Raw genomic sequence first — 17,083 nt, 5'->3', positions numbered from 1 at the left:
CATTGAGCTAAGAGAGGATGTCTACTGGGGGCTCCTGGAAAAAGTTTCTCTTAGTCTTAATAAGGGACACATGACAGTTATGTTCTTTCTTCCAGCCTCTTGATGTTGGTATATGACCACGTGATGACTGAGTAGCTGCGGCCATCTCGGGATCATAAGGTGAAGGACCAATAGGCTGAGGATAGTGGTACAGGATGGAGGTAAAGTGGGTACTTAATGATGTTGTTGAGCTGCTGAATCATCTACTTTTTAATCCCTCCCTCTATGTATATATGGGAGATAATAAAATGGGCTTACTTGTTGATCTACTTTGTGTTGGCTTTGCTGTTACTTGCAACTGAAAGAATTCTAATTGATGCACCTTGCAGGACATGACAGGGTTAACTAGTCTGAGTACAGAGGCCTAGCTGTACTTAAGATATTTTACTGTGAGCTTAGAATTCTCAGAAGAAATTGTTCAAACAAAAAATGGTTAAACAAAGCTGCAGTTGTGTATGGACCCACCAGACATAGCAGGTGTCATTCTAATTCTAGCATCAGTTTTTTGTATTTTATTTTTTAATTAACATACAGTAAATTTAAATTTTTGTGTATATAGTTCCATTTTAACACATGCATAGATTTGTGTAACCGCCACTGTAATCATGATACAGAACAGTTCCATTGTCCCATAAAACTCTATCATGCTTTTGCTTTGAAGTCACACCCTCCCCCCACTCCTAACCACTGATCTGTTCTCCATCACTATATTTTTATCCTTTCAAAAATGTCATATAAATGGAAGTATACAATATGTAATGTTTCGAGATCATATTCCTTCACTCAGCACAATGCCTTTGAGATTGATTCAAGTTGTTGCATGTTCGTTTCTTTTTACTGTTGAGTAGTATTCCATTGGATGGATGTACCACAGTTTGTTTATCCATTCATTCCACAAAGGATATTTGTTGTTTCCAGATTTTGGTGATTATGAATAGAACACTTTAAGCTTTTATGTACATGTTCTTTGTGAACATAATTTTTTATTTCTCCAGGGTAAATACCTAGGATTAGGATTACTTGGTCATATGTTAAGTGTATATTTAACTTTATATGAAACTGCCTAATTCTTTTCCAGGGTGGCTGTACCATTTTGCATGCCTCCCAGCAACATAAGAGAGTTCCAGATGTTTCTGTATACTTTCTTCTAAAAATTTTATAGTTTTATGATTGACATTCAGATCTATTAGCCACTTTGAGTTAATTTTCATACAAGGTGTGAGGTTTTGGTCAAGGTTCATTTCTTATACATGGATGTCCAATCGTTCCAATATCATTTGTTGAAAAGACTGTCATTTCTCCGTTGAATTCTTTGCACCTTTGTCAAAAATCAATTGACCATATTTGTATGGGTCTATTTCTGTATTCTCTCTTTGGTTGCATTGGTCCATATGTCTATCCTTTCTCTAATACCACACTGTCTTGAATACTGTAGCTGTATAGTAAGTCTCAAAATCAGATGGTGTGATTCCTCCAACTTTATCAATATTTTCAATATCATTTTGGCTATTCTACTTCCTTTGCCTGTCCACATAAATTTTAGAGTCAGCTCATCTGTATATACAACAAATCTTACTGGGATTTTGATAGGAACTGCATTACATCTACAGATCAATTTAGGGAAAACTGACATCTTTAATATGTTGAGAGTTCCAGTCCATAAACATGGTATATTTCTCCAGTTATTTAGGCCTTTGGAGATTTCTTTCATCAGTGTTTTTCAGTTTTCAGCATATAGATCCTGCACATGTTTTGTTTGATTTTGATCTTGTATACTTGAACCTTGCTATATTCATTTATTAGTTCCAGGGGGGTGAGTGTGTGTGTGTGTGTGTGTGTGTGTGTGTGTTATTTGTGACTGTCTGTGTAGACAATCATGTCATCTGTGAATAGGGACAGTTTTACTCCTCTCCCTTCTTTCCTCTCCTCCCCCTCCCTAACTGCCTAGGATTAAGATGCCTAATTTGGATGAAATATAAGAGTGGAGGATAAGTAGAGTTGTTATAGGTCATCTGCAAATTATTCAAGTTGCTTAGAAGTCATTCTACATGCAAGAGGGAGGGGATATGGGGATACATGTATACGTATAGCTGACTCACTTTGTTATACAGCAGAAACTAACACACCATTGTAAAGCAATTATACTCCAATAAAGATGTTAAAAAAAAGAGAAGTCATTCTACAACAAGATAATAGAAATACATATGCAGATGATACCATGTACTATGAAAAATGATAAAATAATTAAAATTTTAATAATAAATATTATAAAAATACCAGTACTCCTATGTGCCAGGGACTGCTCTAATGAGTGTACATAAATGAACTTATCTAGTAATCACAACGCTATCATATGGGTACTATTTTCCCCATTTTACAGATGCAGAAACTATAAATGGCAGAACTGGGTACAAACCCAGGTAGTCTGGCTTCAGCGCTTGCACGCTTTACTATTACACAATGGAACATAAGATTCTAGAAGTGGACTCTAAGATATCTGGGAGATTAGCATTTAATAAAGGGGGCATTTCAAATGAATGAGTAAAATGTCAACTATTCAGTAATTATGTAGGAACAATTGGATAGCCATTGGGAAAAATTAAAGTTGGAAATCTACATTTGTTCTGTACATCAAAATAAAACCTATATAGGACAAGTATTCAAAGGTAAAAATTAAAAGCATAAAGGTGCTAGAAGAAAACATGGAGAAAGAGTTTTATAATCTTGATGTAGGGAAAGCTTTTCAAAGTACAACACATATGCCAGCTATTATAAATGAAATGAACAATAATTTGATTATATAAAATATTTTAAATTTGTATATTCTAAGAAAAAAATTTACAAGGTTAAAAGACAAATAACAAACTGAGGAAAATATTTGAGACAGGAAGACAAAGGGTTATTATCCATAATATAAAAAAGAGCTATTCCATTTTAAAATCTGGTTGTTTGAGGTTTTGTTGTTGTTGTATGAATTCTTTATATATTTTGGATATTAGTCCCTTATTGGCTATATGATTTGCAAATATCTTCTCCCATTCAGTAGTTTGTCTTTTTGTTTTGTTGATGGTTTCCTTTGCTAGGCAAAGCTTTTTAGTTTGATGTAGTCCCATTTGTTTATTTTTGCTTTTGTTTCCCTTGCCTGAGGAGATATATTCAGAAAGATATTGCTAAAATCTATGTCAAAGAGTGCACTGACTCTGTTTTCTTCTAGGAGTTTTATGGTTTCAGGTCTTACAGTCAAGCCTTTAATCCATTTTGAGTTGATTTTTGCGTATGGTATAAAATAAGAGTGTAGTTTCTTTTTCTTTTCTTTTTTTTTTTGTATGTGGCTGTCCAGTTTTAACAACACCATTTAGTGAAGAGACTATCCTTTCTCCATTGTATAGTCTTTGCTATTTTGTTGTAAATTAATTGTCCATATATGTGTGGGTTTATTTCTGGACTCTCAATTCTGTTCCATTGATCTATGTATCTGTTTGATTATTATAGTTTTGTAACATAGTTTGAAATCAGGGAGTGTGATACCTCCAGCTTTGCTCTTTCCTCTCAGGATTGCTTTGGCTATTTGAGGTTTTTGGGGTTCCATATAACTTTTAGAATTTTTTGTTCTGTTTCTGTGAAAAATTTCCTTGGGTTTTTTTTTTTTAACATTAGTCAATTCATTCTTTTTATTTAATTAATTAATTTATTTATTTATGGCTGTGTTGGGTCCTCGTTTCTGTGCGAGGGCTTTCTCCAGTTGCGGCAAGTGGGGGCCACTCTTCATCGTGGTGCGCGGGCCCCTCACCATCGCGGCCTCTCCTGTTGTGGAGCACAGGCTCCAGACGTGCAGGCTCAGTAATTGTGGCTCACGGGCCCAGTTGCTCCGCGGCATGCGGGATCCTCCCAGACCAGGGCTCGAACCCGCGTCCCCTGCACTGGCAGGCAGACTCTCAACCACTGTGCCACCAGGGAAGCCCTCCTTGGGGTTTTGATAAGGATTTCATTGAATCTGTAGATTGTTTTAGGTAATATGGACATTTTAACAATGTTGATTCTTCCAATCCACGAGCACAAAATATCTTTCCATTTATTTGTGCCACTTTGGAAAACAGTATGGAGATTCCTCAAAAAATTAAGAATAGAACTACCATATGATCCAGCTATTCCACTTCTGGGTATTTATCCAGAGAATACAAAAACACTAATTTGAAAAGATATACGCACCCCTATGTTCATCACAGCATTATTTACAGTAGCCAACATATGGAAACAACCTAAGTGCCCATCAACAGATGAATGGATAAAGAGGATGTTTTACATATATATACACACACACACACACACACACACACACCAGAATACTACTCAGCCATAAAAAAAAATGAAATCTTGCCATTTACAACAACATGGATCGATCTTGAGGTTATTATGCTAAGTGAAATAAGTCAGACAAATACTACACGGTTTCATTCATATGTGGAATACAAAAAACAAACAAACAAAACAAAATAAATGAATAAACCAAACCAAACAAAAACAAACATGTATATACGGAACAGAGTAGTAGTTACAAGAGGAGAAGTGGCAGGGGGGGAGTGCAAACTGGGTAAAGGGGGTCAACTGTAGGGTGGTAAATGGGAAATAAATTTTTGGTGGTGAGCATGCTAGCATGTATTCAGAAGTAGAAATATAATGTGGTATACATTAAACATATAATGTTATAGATCAATGTCACCACAATAAAAAATTTTTTAATAAAAATTTAAAAAAGAGAACTATTCATAACCAGTAACAAAATACTAAATTCAGTAAAAACATGGGCAAACAACACAAACAGGCTACACATTTGAAAAAGGAAGAAGAATACAAATGGCTAAGAAACAAATGAAAAGGTGCTCAACTTTACCAAAAATCAAAAACAATGAAAGCAATGACATATCATACTAACAAAGAAAAAATAAATGAAAATGCACAGCTTTGGCAAGGGTATGGGGGAAAATCACTCTCATACTCTGGTACTACAAATATAAATTTGTATAATTTCTTTTAGAGGGCAAGTTGGCAATAGCTATCCAATTGTAAAATGTGCATACCCATTGGAGCAATTCCGTTTCCAGCATTTGTCTTACAGAAGTACATACATGTGGGGCTTCCCTGGCGGTGCAGTGGTTGAGAATCTGCCTGCCAATGCAGGGGACGTGAGTTCAAGCCCTGGTCCGGGAAGATCCCACATGCTGCGGAGCAACTAAGCCCGTGTGCCACAACTACTGAGCCTGTGCTCTAGAGCCCGCAAGCCACAACTACTGAGCCCACGTGCCACAACTACTGAAGCCCGCGCACCTAGAGCCCGTGCTCTGCAACAAGAGAAGCCACTGCAATGAGAAGCCTGCGCATCGCAAGGAAGAGTAGCCCCCACTCGCTGCAACCAGAGAAGAGCCCGCACACAGCAACGAAGACCCAACGCGGCCAAAAGTAAAATAAATTAATTAAAAAAAAAAGAATTATACACATGTGCAAAGCTATTTACAAGGATATTCATTTTAGCACTCTATAATAATGAAAAATCAGTAATAATCCAAAGGAGCACCCACCCCATGCAACTAATTTTTTAAAAAAGGTAAAGTTTTAAGTATTGATATATTAAGAAACCCATAATCTACTGTTACCTTATCCACTTATTTCTGAGGATCCTCAGGGGATTCTTATAGGGTGACTATTACTTAAATTAGCACAGCTTTGTAACCTGTAGAATGGGCATAATTGTAATACTTGCCTCATAGGGTTGTTTATTCATTCTTTCTTTCAAAAAATATTTATTGAATAGATACAAATGTTAGGTACTGTGCTAGGTGCTGGGGTACAAATATAAACAAAACAGACATAGTCCCTGCTCTCGAGGAGCTCACTGTCCACTATAAGATGTGTGTGTAGGGTATATGTATGTCTGTGTGTGGTGAGGGGAACAGGCATTAATCACACAGCTGTACAACTGTCTTGGGTGCCTATGGAGTAAAATAGCAGAGTATCATGAAAGTGTATTACAGGCTGCCTTGGTCTAGTTTTGGGGGGGGGAGGGAAGGCTTCCCTGAAGTGATATTTGAATTAAAAAAAGATAGTGATGGACCAGGCACTTTGTACAAATGCTCACTCCAGAGATTAGTTAAAAAGAATAAGGTAGATGTATATACACTGACATAGAAAGCATGTCAAGAATACATTGTCAATAAAGCAAGTTGTAAAACAGATATAGCATGATTCTCTCCCTTTTTATGATTAAAAAATCTATATTATAATACATATATCTATCAATGTATAGATAGAAAAAGATCTGGAAGAATATATATCATACTAACAGTTGTTAACTCTATTTGAATAATTTGTTTGTCTGACATTCTGTAATCAGAAAAAACCCAATAAAGACGTATATATATAGGAGCAACAGCATTAACATTAGAAATGTTAGTATTCGAGGCAAAAAATTTTAAATAGGGTAAAAGAGATACTGACAAAAGATACTATCAACCAAGAATATCCTGTCATGAACATATATACCAAACGATATTCCACTAAAATATATAAAGAAATCAGAAAAACAGATGTTATATTTTATAAGGTAACTTTTAAAAAAAATGCCTATGCAACCCTTGCAAAAGTTGATAATGTACTAAGTCACAAAAGAAAGCATAATACGTTTCTAATAGTAGGAATCATAAAAGTCACGCTATTGGACCACAGTGCTATACAACTAACTTCTAACTACAAAAACAGCCAAAAAAAAAAGTTGTCACTTCAAAAATCAAACAACACTTCTAAATAACTCATGGTCAAAGAAGAAATCAAAACCAAAATTATAGACTAGAAATTAATGAGAATGAAAGTGTTACATATTAAGGTCAAACAGAAAAAATTTATAACCTTAAATGATTTTAGAAATAAGTAAGGAAGACTGAAAATGAATAAGCCACATATTTAATGTAAGCCATTTCAAAGAAAACAGCAAAACAAACTTAGAGAGAACTAGAGGAAGATATTAATAAATATAAAGCTGAAAATAATTTATTAAGTAGAGAATAGGATGGGAGAAAGTGGTAGAATAGGAAAATAAATCTGAGAAATATGGTTTGATTGATGGATAGATGATAGCTATGTGATAAAGTATAGCAAAACATTAATGATAAAATCTATGTTGTGGGTATGCAGGTGTTCACTGTAAAACTCCTTCAACTTTGCTCCATGTTTGAAATGTTCATAATTAAATAGATTAAAAACCTATTATCATCCAGAACATGAGTTTGTGAAACACTGCACTAGAAGTTTCACTAACCAGGAGAAAGACAAAGATGTCCACTGTTGCCTCTACTATTTAACCTTTTTTTTCCTAGAAATTCAGTAAAACATTATATGTCAAGTAAATGCATATAGGAATTATAAATATGATAAGGAGGGGAAATCATTATCCACCTGGAAAACCAAAGAAAATGAATAGAAAAACTACTAGAACTTATAAGGAAGGTAAGTAGGATGGCCAGTTACAAAAAGACATCCCGTTATGCACGAAAAATATAAAGGGCTACTTCTAAATAGAGGTGGTAGTGAGGGGGAAGGGTGGTGAAACACGTCTTTCATGTTTTGCTCCGTGAACGGTACTTCCGTAATGTTTGAATCTTTTACAACCAGAATGATTCACGTAGTTGTTTGAAAAGGGGAAAATAAATCTATAGTAGGCAGAATCCTAGAATGCCCCCTCCCTAGATTTCCCACCCTAATTTCTGGACTTTGAATGTGATGAGATACCATGCCTATGATTATGTTACATTACCTGGTAAAAGAGATTTTGCAGATGTATTTAAGGTTCCCCTTAAAATAGGGAGATTATTTTGTATTATCCCAATAGCCTTAATCTAATCACATAAACCTTTTAAAAGCAGAGAGCTTTGAGAGATTCCAAGCAAAAGAACGATTCAGTGTGCCAGTGCTGGCTTGAAGATGAAAGGGGACACATAAGGAAAAATGTGAGCAGCCTCTAGAAGTTGGGAGCATGGGGATCTCAGTCCTACAACAGTAAGGAATTAAATCTTGACAACAACCTGAATGAACCTGAAGTGGATTCTTCTCCAGAGAACTCCAGATAAAAGCCAAGTCTGGGGACACCTTGATTTTGGCATTGTATGATCCTAAACAGAGAACTCAATCAAGCCCACCAGGACATCTGACCTACAGAACTGTGAGACAATAAGGTGTTGTTTTAAATGGCTAAATTTGTGGTAATTTGTTATGCAACTATAGAAAACAAATACAAAATACATTACATCAGCAAAACAATGATGTGTCCTCTATCAAATTTTCAAAAGTTCAAAATCTGTTAATGACCCAGTCATGCAGCAGGATAGGGAGATGACATCCCATACACCCCACGGAAATGTAAATTGGGAAAATCTTTCTCAAAGTACACTGAGCAATGCCTGTCAACCTCTCTCAAAATGTGGATATGCTGTGCCTTATTGAAATTTATTGTAGTTAAATAATTATAGTGGTGAGGAAAGATTTTTCTAAATGTCCTTTACAGAACTGCTTATTAACAGTGGACAATTAGAGACAACATGAATATATGGCAATAGAAGACTAGTTTGTCAAATATAATATCCTAAACCCATTTGATGAAATAAATTTATGCAATATAAAGCCCAATAGGAATTCTTATAGAACTTTACCAGCTAATTTAAAAATTCATCTGGAAAAGAAAATGCACCAGAATAGCCAAGAAATTTGTGGGAAAAAAAGACAGAGGAGCTTGCCCTAGCAGAGATGAAATAATTTAAAGCTCAAATGTTTTTAAAAAGTATGGTATTGATGCTGGTATGGATTTTAGGACTATTGAACTGATGATTTACATTCAAACCCATATACATACTTAGGAATTTGGTTTCTATTTATTTATTTATTTTTGGCTGTGTTGGGTCTTCATTGCTGCGCGCAGGCTTTCTCTAGTTGTGGCGAGGGAGCTACCTTTGCTGCGGTGCATGGGCTTCTCATTGCGGTGGCTTCTTTTGTTGCAGAGCACGGGCTCTAGGCACGTGGGCTTCAGTAGTTGTGGCATGTGGGCTCAGTAGTTGTGGCTCACGGGCTCCAGAGAGCAGGCTCGGTAGTTGTGGTGCATGGGCTTAGTTGCTCCATGGCATGTGGGATCTTCCCGGACCAGGGCTTGAACCCGTGTCCCTTGCATTGGCAGGTGGATTCTTAACCACTGCGCCACCACGGAAGTCCCAGGAATTTGGTTTTTGATAGAGGGAAAGAATGATCTGTTCAATTAATGCTTAGGGCCCTATGAAAAATACTAATAAGTAATTAGTATTACAATGGAATAATATTCACCTATGAAACATACTATTGTTAGAACATTTAATGACTAAGAAAAATGTTTACCAAAAAAATTCCAGAAAATTAAAGAGCTAAATCTATAAAATTCTAAAATATTACAAGGAAATATAGAACAACGTTTCTAATCTTGGAGTAGAAAAGTCTTCTTATACAAGATTCAAAATGCAAAAGCCATAAAAGAAACCAATGATAAATTTGAATACATCAACATTTAAAACATCTATACTCAAAAAGATCCCATAAGCAAAGTTTAAAAATAATGAAAAGTCTGCAAAAAAATTTCCCATACCTGTAACAAAGATTTATATTCAGACTACATAATTTAATAAGAAGTCAAAAAATCCCATTGGAAGACAGATAAAAGATATGAACAGGCAAAGTCACCAAACAACAAAAGCAAATGGCCAAAAAATCATATGAAAATATTCCTTAACTTCGATAATAATCAGGGAAACGCAAATAATGAGACATTTTTCAACCATCACATTGATACAACATTGAAATGATTGGTTAATACCGGCATGGATAAAAATTTAGGGAAATGGTTATTCTTATTCACTCCTGATGTAGGTGTAAACTGGGTCTTTCTGCATGGCAATTTGTCATTGCCTATTAAAATTCCAAAAAGTGCTGTTTGAGCCACCTATTTTACTTCTTCATATTTATCTTATAGAAATATTTTAGCATAGCTAAAATAGTTAATAGTAAAAAAAAAAAACAAAAGCACTGTAACAGTATAAGATTGAAAACAATTTTGTATCTATCAATAGGTTACTTATCAATAGTTAACTCTAGTACACTCATTCAATGGAATACTATGCAGTACGTAAAATGAATGAGGTAGATTTATATATACTGACATGGAAGGATCTTCAAGACATAGTAAGTGAATAAAGCAATTAGAACCATACATAAAATGGGATGCCATTTATATTTTTTAAAAGTAAAAAACACAAAACAAAGCTCTGTATTTCTATATGTGTATATAAAAGGAACTTTACATTTTTCTGTTTTGAGTGTTTTGCAATAATGTATTCATTCATGTGTAATTAGGCAAACATTTTTAAAATGAAAAAAGAACAAAAATGAAACTAATTACATGTTAAAGAAAGGAATGCTTAATGTTGCCATTAAAATTGTTACAGACAAATATTTAATGGCATGACAAATATTCACTAGGTTATTAAATAATAACATGCTATGATACTGTTTTTTTTTAGAACAATAAGTACATATGTAATGCATAGAAAAAGGCTGGGAGGACATAAAACCAAAACATTAATAGTGGTCCTCTCTAGGTGGTAGGGTTATAAATTTTTAATCTTTTGGTATCTTCTTTATGCTTTCATATAATTTCTGAATAGTCCACAATTAAAAAAAAAAGAAACAACAGGTGTGTGTGTGTTTGTGTGTGTAGGGGGATATTAGTTGAAATTAGGACTGCAAAAGGAGTGGAGCTGGCAAGAGAACTAAAGGGTGCTGCAGATTGAAATTAAAACTAGAGTTGTGGGGTATGTGGGATTTTAGAATTAGGAGTTGGGGAACTAGACTTTATGGGGCCTAGGAATTGACAATAGAAATTTAAGGGTTAGAATTAGGAGTAGAGACCATGGATTATTAGAATTAATGCAGATGCTGTGAGAGATTGTAATTAAAATCAAAGTCCGTATTAAATTAAAAGGTTTTTTGAAAACTATAATGGCAATATCAGTGAGGGTATGGGAATATCTGAATGAACTGGAATTCTCATATTTCTGGAGGGACCCTAGCTACTTCATTTCTACAAATTTCTCGAGAAACGTCTCAGAAATATCCAAATATTTAGTTACATCAAATTTCATACCTGTATTTCTTATAATTAAAAAAGACAAACATCGAGTCTTGGTTAAATAATTAGCATTACAATGGAGTAACATTCACCCATTAAAAATAGCATTGTAAGAATATTTAATGGATCAATCTACCTCAAAGGGGCCGCCATAAAACTGAGATTATACACAAAATTTTATGTGTAAATATATATATTTGGCGGGCAGTGGATCCATTCATCAGATTCTCAATTTGGGGCATTAACCACTGCTCTGGAGGGCTGGAATTAGAACCGGAGGGTACAATTACAGTTTTTATTTCCTCTATGTCTCAAGAGTACTTCAGATAGTACTTCTGTCTCTATACTTTACATGGTTTTTGTTAAAAATTCAAACCTTACCGAAGTATCTAGAGTTTCGGGTCAAAGCTCCCTTCTTCTGCACCCCAGAAGAAAAGCACGGTTAATAGTGGTAACTCCTACCTGATCTTTTTTATACCTATGCATTCACAGATGTAGATCCTCTATAAGCTCTTTGCCAATCGCACTGTCACCCCAAATAATACCAAGGAGAAAAAGATAATGTTTATTGAGGTCTCACTACCTCCCTGAAGTACGGGTTTACCTGTGTAAACTCACTATGGTGGGCGTCCCCGTCATCTCCCGCCCTCCACACAGTGTCCCCGCTTGCCCTCTCGCCCCCCAGTCTTCGCTAGGCAGCTGGAGAGATTAATTTTTAAACGTTAGTCAAATCAAATCACGTCACCCTTCAGCGGTTTCCATCGTGCCTCGAATCAACTCCCAATTCCTTAGTGACCCTACTATCCTCTACGGTTGGGTTTGCTGGGCCTGGAGTAACTCAGGCGCGGTCCCCCGTAGGGGACCCGGCTTCACCGCGGAGGGAGTGCCCTCCCGGGGGGCAGGGGCGGGGCTTCTCGAGCGGGGGGCGGAGCCTCAGAACGAGTATGAGGACAGCCGGAGGGGGAGGTTTTCGGCGGAGGGCGAGCGAGGGGAGCAGGTCTGAAGCAGGGCCGCGGACCCGGCACGCTCCTGCGGGCCCCGCGGAGCTAGTGCCGCCGAGGTGAGCGTCTTCCTCCGGGCTGGGGGGCGGGCTCTGCTCTCGCGGCCGTCCTCTGCTCCTCGCGGGGGGATGTTCCCACGGGACCCTGCGCTGAGGCGCGGAGGTGGCGGCCTTGGGGAGCCTGCGGGAGAGGCTGGTGAAGGAACCCGGCGGCCTGCCTCAGCCCTCCCTCAACCCCGCCTTCTCTCCCCTCCCCCAGGCCTCGGCCGGCGCCAGTGAAGAGAGCTCGCCGCATCTTCGGGGGCAGCGGCCGGCAGTGCGGCGAGAGAGCGGCCGACAGTGGGGATGCGAGGTACCGGCATTAGTCGTGACCAAGTGGCCCTAGAGAGGGAGTAAAGGCCGGGCCTTCGGCATTTCTCTCAGGGGTTCGAGGAAGGCGGCCTCAGAGGAGGGGGAAGGTGAGGGGCTGGCAGGCAGGCTTCGCGGGTAACTACTTAGGCGTCGTATATGTAGGTTTTGGTATCTAAATGGTACTACACACACACGCGCGCGCGCACACACACACACACACACACACATTAATTTCGGCTAATTGCTTTTTAAAAACTTAACAATATGTCTTGTAGATCTTCCTATATCAGGCAATCTAAATTTATCTCATTTATAAACAGCTGAATTGTATGATTGTACTACAGTTTATTTAACTATTTCCCGATTGATGTACATTGGCTTGTTTCCCTTTTGGGGGAGGGAAGGGGCTATTACAAGCAATGCTATAATGAATGGGCTTGTGTGTGTGTGTGTGTGTGTGTGTATATATATATATATATATATATTTCATGTATGAGTATTTCTGTAGGAGAAATTCTTAGAAGAGTAATCGCTGGGTCAAAATGTTTATGCATTTTGAATTTTGATAGATTTGTCCAAACTGTCTTCCCTAAAGGCTATACTAATTTACACTCTTCAATGTTGTGCGAGAATACCCATTTTTCCACAGTTGTGCCAACACGAATTATCATCAACCTTTGTAATTTTGGCTAATTTAAAGGGCAAAAAATGGTATGTCATTGTTTTCATTTGCATTTCCCTGATTACTTGTGAAGTTGAACATATTTTTTATTTGTCCGATTACAAAACTAAATAGGCAAATATCGATAGTTTTCCTATCTATAAGCAGTAAGCATTTCGAAAATTTAACACTAAAAAAACCCCATTCGCAATAGCAAGAAAAAAGAATAAAAATACCTAGAAGTAAACTACAAAACTTTATTGAGGAATATAATGAAAGAACGTTTGCATACGTGAAGAAGGGGATACTGTGCTTCTGTATAAGAAGGCTCAATTTTGTAGTGATGTCCATTTTTTCTGTGTTGATTTATACAGTTCATGCAATTTCAATAAATATACCAAGTGTTTGGAACTTAATATGATTCTATAGTTCATCCAGAAAAAGTATGGCTAAGAACAACCGAGAAAATATTTTAAAGATAAGTAAAGATGGGGTATTTGTACTACCAGCTATTAAAATGTACTCTAAAGGAACATTATATAAATTAGAATAGACAGAACAATGCATTAGAATAGGAAAGCCCACAAATCGAGCCAGATTGGCTCCCAAGATTTATTGGAGAAACATTGTTGGCTAGACGTGGAAAAACTGCCATATTAAAAGCTTAAAGCACGCACTCCCCCCCAACCCCCCCCCCTTGGAAGCTTGAATTTTTCCTGAGGGCAGACCTCTTTGTTTGGAGAACACCACTTTATTGGATCTTTTGGTTATGCCAAGGTAAAGCCTCAGGAGTTAAAATTTGTGGCTTTGGAGCTAGAACTAACGATATGAGCCTTTAGTTAAGATGGATTCAGTAGCCTGCAGTGCGGCGAGGGAAGGAGTCTGGATATTATCGGTCTTAAAAAAATTTTTTTCCTATCTAATGGGCCAAAAATGTTATGTCATTGTTTTCATTTGCATTTGCGTGCTTATTGTGAGATAGAACGTCTTTTATGTGTTAGTCCAAAATAATATGTGATTCCTGGAGTCAGGTAACAATGGGAGATCTATTGCTCCTCTTCCAGAATGGAGTTTGGTTAATTGGTACAGCTCTGCCCGGAAGCGTGAGAATAAACAGGTTGACTTTTTAAATTTTCCTCAAGCACTAGGCTCTAGACACCTTAGATCGGGGGCGGAGGCAGTTTTCAGGACATGGCCGAGATTTGGCGCTGAGCTGTGTCATCGCGAGGTTTGGCAGCCAGCTCCGCAGTGGGTCGGAAACCTCGTGGTAGGCGAGATCCCTGCAGGACGGGAGGTTCCTCCCTTCCCCTGAAAACTCCCAGTCATTTTCATGGAGCCCCGCCTCTCTCCTTTTTAGGAGCGTGCCCCAGGTCTCGCGAGATCTCGTATTTCCTAAAGAGGCGCGGGCGGCATCCTGCGGTGAATTCGAAGGTCTCGCGGAGACCAAAACGTGTTATCGCGATAGTTCTGACCGCGCATGCGAGAGCCGGCGGCAGCAGAGTGGCTCCGCCCCTCGGCTCTCCGTGAGTTTGTGCGTCATTTGCTTTCTGCTTCGCGTAGGGTGAGAGCGGAGCCGTAGCGACTTCGGCTTTGGTGGGAGGAGGGGTCTGGGAAGGGCTGGGCTCAGGCTGTTCCCGTCGGGTAGAGGTTCTCGCGGGATCGCGCGGAGGCGGCCGCGGTTCGGCTACAGACTGCAGTAGCCGCGGAGGCGGCGGCAGCGTCTTCGGCTCGTGCTGTTCCTAGCCGGTGAGTTCTCGCGGGAGCGGGGTTACGTTCTCTTGGGATCCGTTGGCGGTGGCGGAGGTACCTCGGGTGGGGGGTGGCAGTGACTAGGGTCGGTTCGCCTGCTGTTAAGATGGCGGCGGAAGCTGATGTCTGTCCGGCCAGGACCCGGGACCGAGATGTTGGCTGTCCGCGTTTGTGACACCTCTCAGGTACCCGACGTTAAGGAAGTGACGATTGGCGAAGAGCCGAGGTGCCAATAAGTCGAACCTGAGGCGAAGACCACTCCGTCTCTAGTCGGTTGAGGCGACACCATTTCCCGGGCCTCAGCCGCGTGTGGGCCCGCCTTTACCCCACCAATCGGTCAACGCCTCCGTTGTCGCCGCCGCAGTGGGCGGGTTGGGAAGGGTGGGGGGCGGGAGTCCTGGAGTTCGTTGGGGAGTGGGGTTGGGGGTTAGATTGGGCAGCGGGGGAGATGGGACCAACCTACGATGACTGATTACCTCCTCCTACCTTTTTGTGGGCTCGCCTCGGTTTTCCGCTCCTTCGGGGCCCAAATGAATCCTCTAGTTTTTCTTGAGTTGAGGTGGGCTGTACTTCTCCAACTCCCATGGTCTTTGAACTAAGATAGAACGGGTCAAGCTTTGGTGCTTCTGACGTATTATTCCTTCCCCATTCTCCCCTAATTCCATCGTCCCTTTGAATCTTCCTCATCTACATGGATATTTGAGGCTCGTATTTAAGAGGGAGAGTCAAAGCTTTTCCCTGTCATCCCCTCCCAGGTCCTGCTAAGGCAGAGCTTAGCCCAAGTCTACTAATCCGTCCCCCCCCCCCAATTGATCCACTGGACACAGGCGTTGACTAGAGACCCTTTCCTGTTCCCTGCATTTATTCCGTCTTCGTGGATGGAGTCATAGTAGCCTTCAAGCCTGTATGACCCTGATCGGAGCACAGGGCACTGATTTCTCCAACTCTGCTGCTCAACCATTTTTAGGTGGAACAATGAATGGGTTGGTGGTTGGATGATTGCAGTCTTTGTGACCTCTTCGTTCTCGGGGCCGTTAGCCTTTCCTTCCTCATAAACACCCACTCCCCCCAAAAAAGGGAAAAAAAAACTTTAAAAAAGGCTGGGGAAAAAAACTTTAAAAAAGGCTGTAGAGAATAACCCTCCAGTGAACTAACTTTTTGCTCTTCTTTCCTCCCCCGCCCCCCCTCCCCGCCCATCCCCTTTGCAAGCTTGGGAACCGCCCCTTTTCCCTGCCTTGCTCTGAGTTCCTGTGGCCTTCTTGGTCTGGACATCTCTTTTTGCTGCTAACCACCTCTTACATGTTTCTCATGTAATCGTTAAGGATTTATTACTTCTTCTGTTCCCCGTCCCCCCCCCCTGTTTTTCTGGGAGCTGAATCCCCTAGAGAGAAAGGTAGCCTCCTGTCAGTCCACTACATTTACCCACCCCACCATGTGCTGGAAAATAAAGTAGCTTTGATAGATTATGTCTTGTCCCTCAATCATTGCCTTGTTCTACTTCCCCCCCCATTCCACAATTACTATAGACAATTAATTCCCTATCATTTGTTTCTTTTTTAGATTACATGTTCAACATTGTTTTCTCTTAGCCCCAGAGTTGCGTATATTGAGGAGACACCAACATTTCCCACTCAAGAGAGGCAGCCTGGTATGGTAGAAGTACTGTGTGCTTTGGGTTCACATCAAACTTTGTGACCTTGGGGAAATTACTTTTCGTATTCTCAGTTTTTCATCTGTGTAATGGGGATAGTAGCTCTTAATAGTTGTTAGAATTAAACAATTTATAAAGTGCTTGGCTTATAGTAGGCATACAGTAAAATGTGGTTATTTTTTCTTGGTGTAAAAATACGTTGGCAGATGCACCTGTGTCATATGGTAGTTTTATGACCTGGAAAAGAAGAGATTTTTGTTTAAAGAAACAGTTAAAGAACTGTAAATTTTTAGTATATTTCTAGGCCAGTCCTATCATTTTTGTATATTTTCCCCCCTCGTAAGCCAAACTTTTTATCTCAAGTGGTTTATTATGTTTGAATGTGATTCCTACCTATGTTTCTGGTCTAGGAATTTTAATGCAAAATCACCTTCCTGGAAT

At 39.3% G+C, this 17,083-nt stretch overlaps 1 protein-coding gene across 14 annotated transcripts in view; it reads left to right on the top strand.

Annotated features, from left to right (window-relative positions):
- The first annotated feature begins 12,197 nt into the window (after positions 1-12,197).
- HUWE1 (HECT, UBA and WWE domain containing E3 ubiquitin protein ligase 1) overlaps positions 12,198-17,083 on the top strand; it is a 143,427-nt gene continuing 138,541 nt past the window's right edge. For 6 of the 14 annotated variants that reach the window (XM_068533920.1, XM_068533926.1, XM_068533925.1 and 3 more), the window contains exons 1-3: positions 12,198-12,290; positions 12,490-12,582; positions 16,552-16,639. The gene's annotated coding sequence lies outside the window, so the exon portion shown is untranslated. The other 8 variants (XM_068533919.1, XM_068533916.1, XM_068533917.1 and 5 more) reach the window with 7 other exon arrangements.

The sequence above is a fragment of the Eschrichtius robustus genome, chromosome X, assembly GCF_028021215.1.
Source record: "Eschrichtius robustus isolate mEscRob2 chromosome X, mEscRob2.pri, whole genome shotgun sequence".
Taxonomy (NCBI): Eukaryota; Metazoa; Chordata; class Mammalia; order Artiodactyla; family Eschrichtiidae; genus Eschrichtius; species Eschrichtius robustus.
Note: the sequence above shows the minus strand (reverse complement) of the source record. Positions and strands in the feature narration are given on the sequence as shown.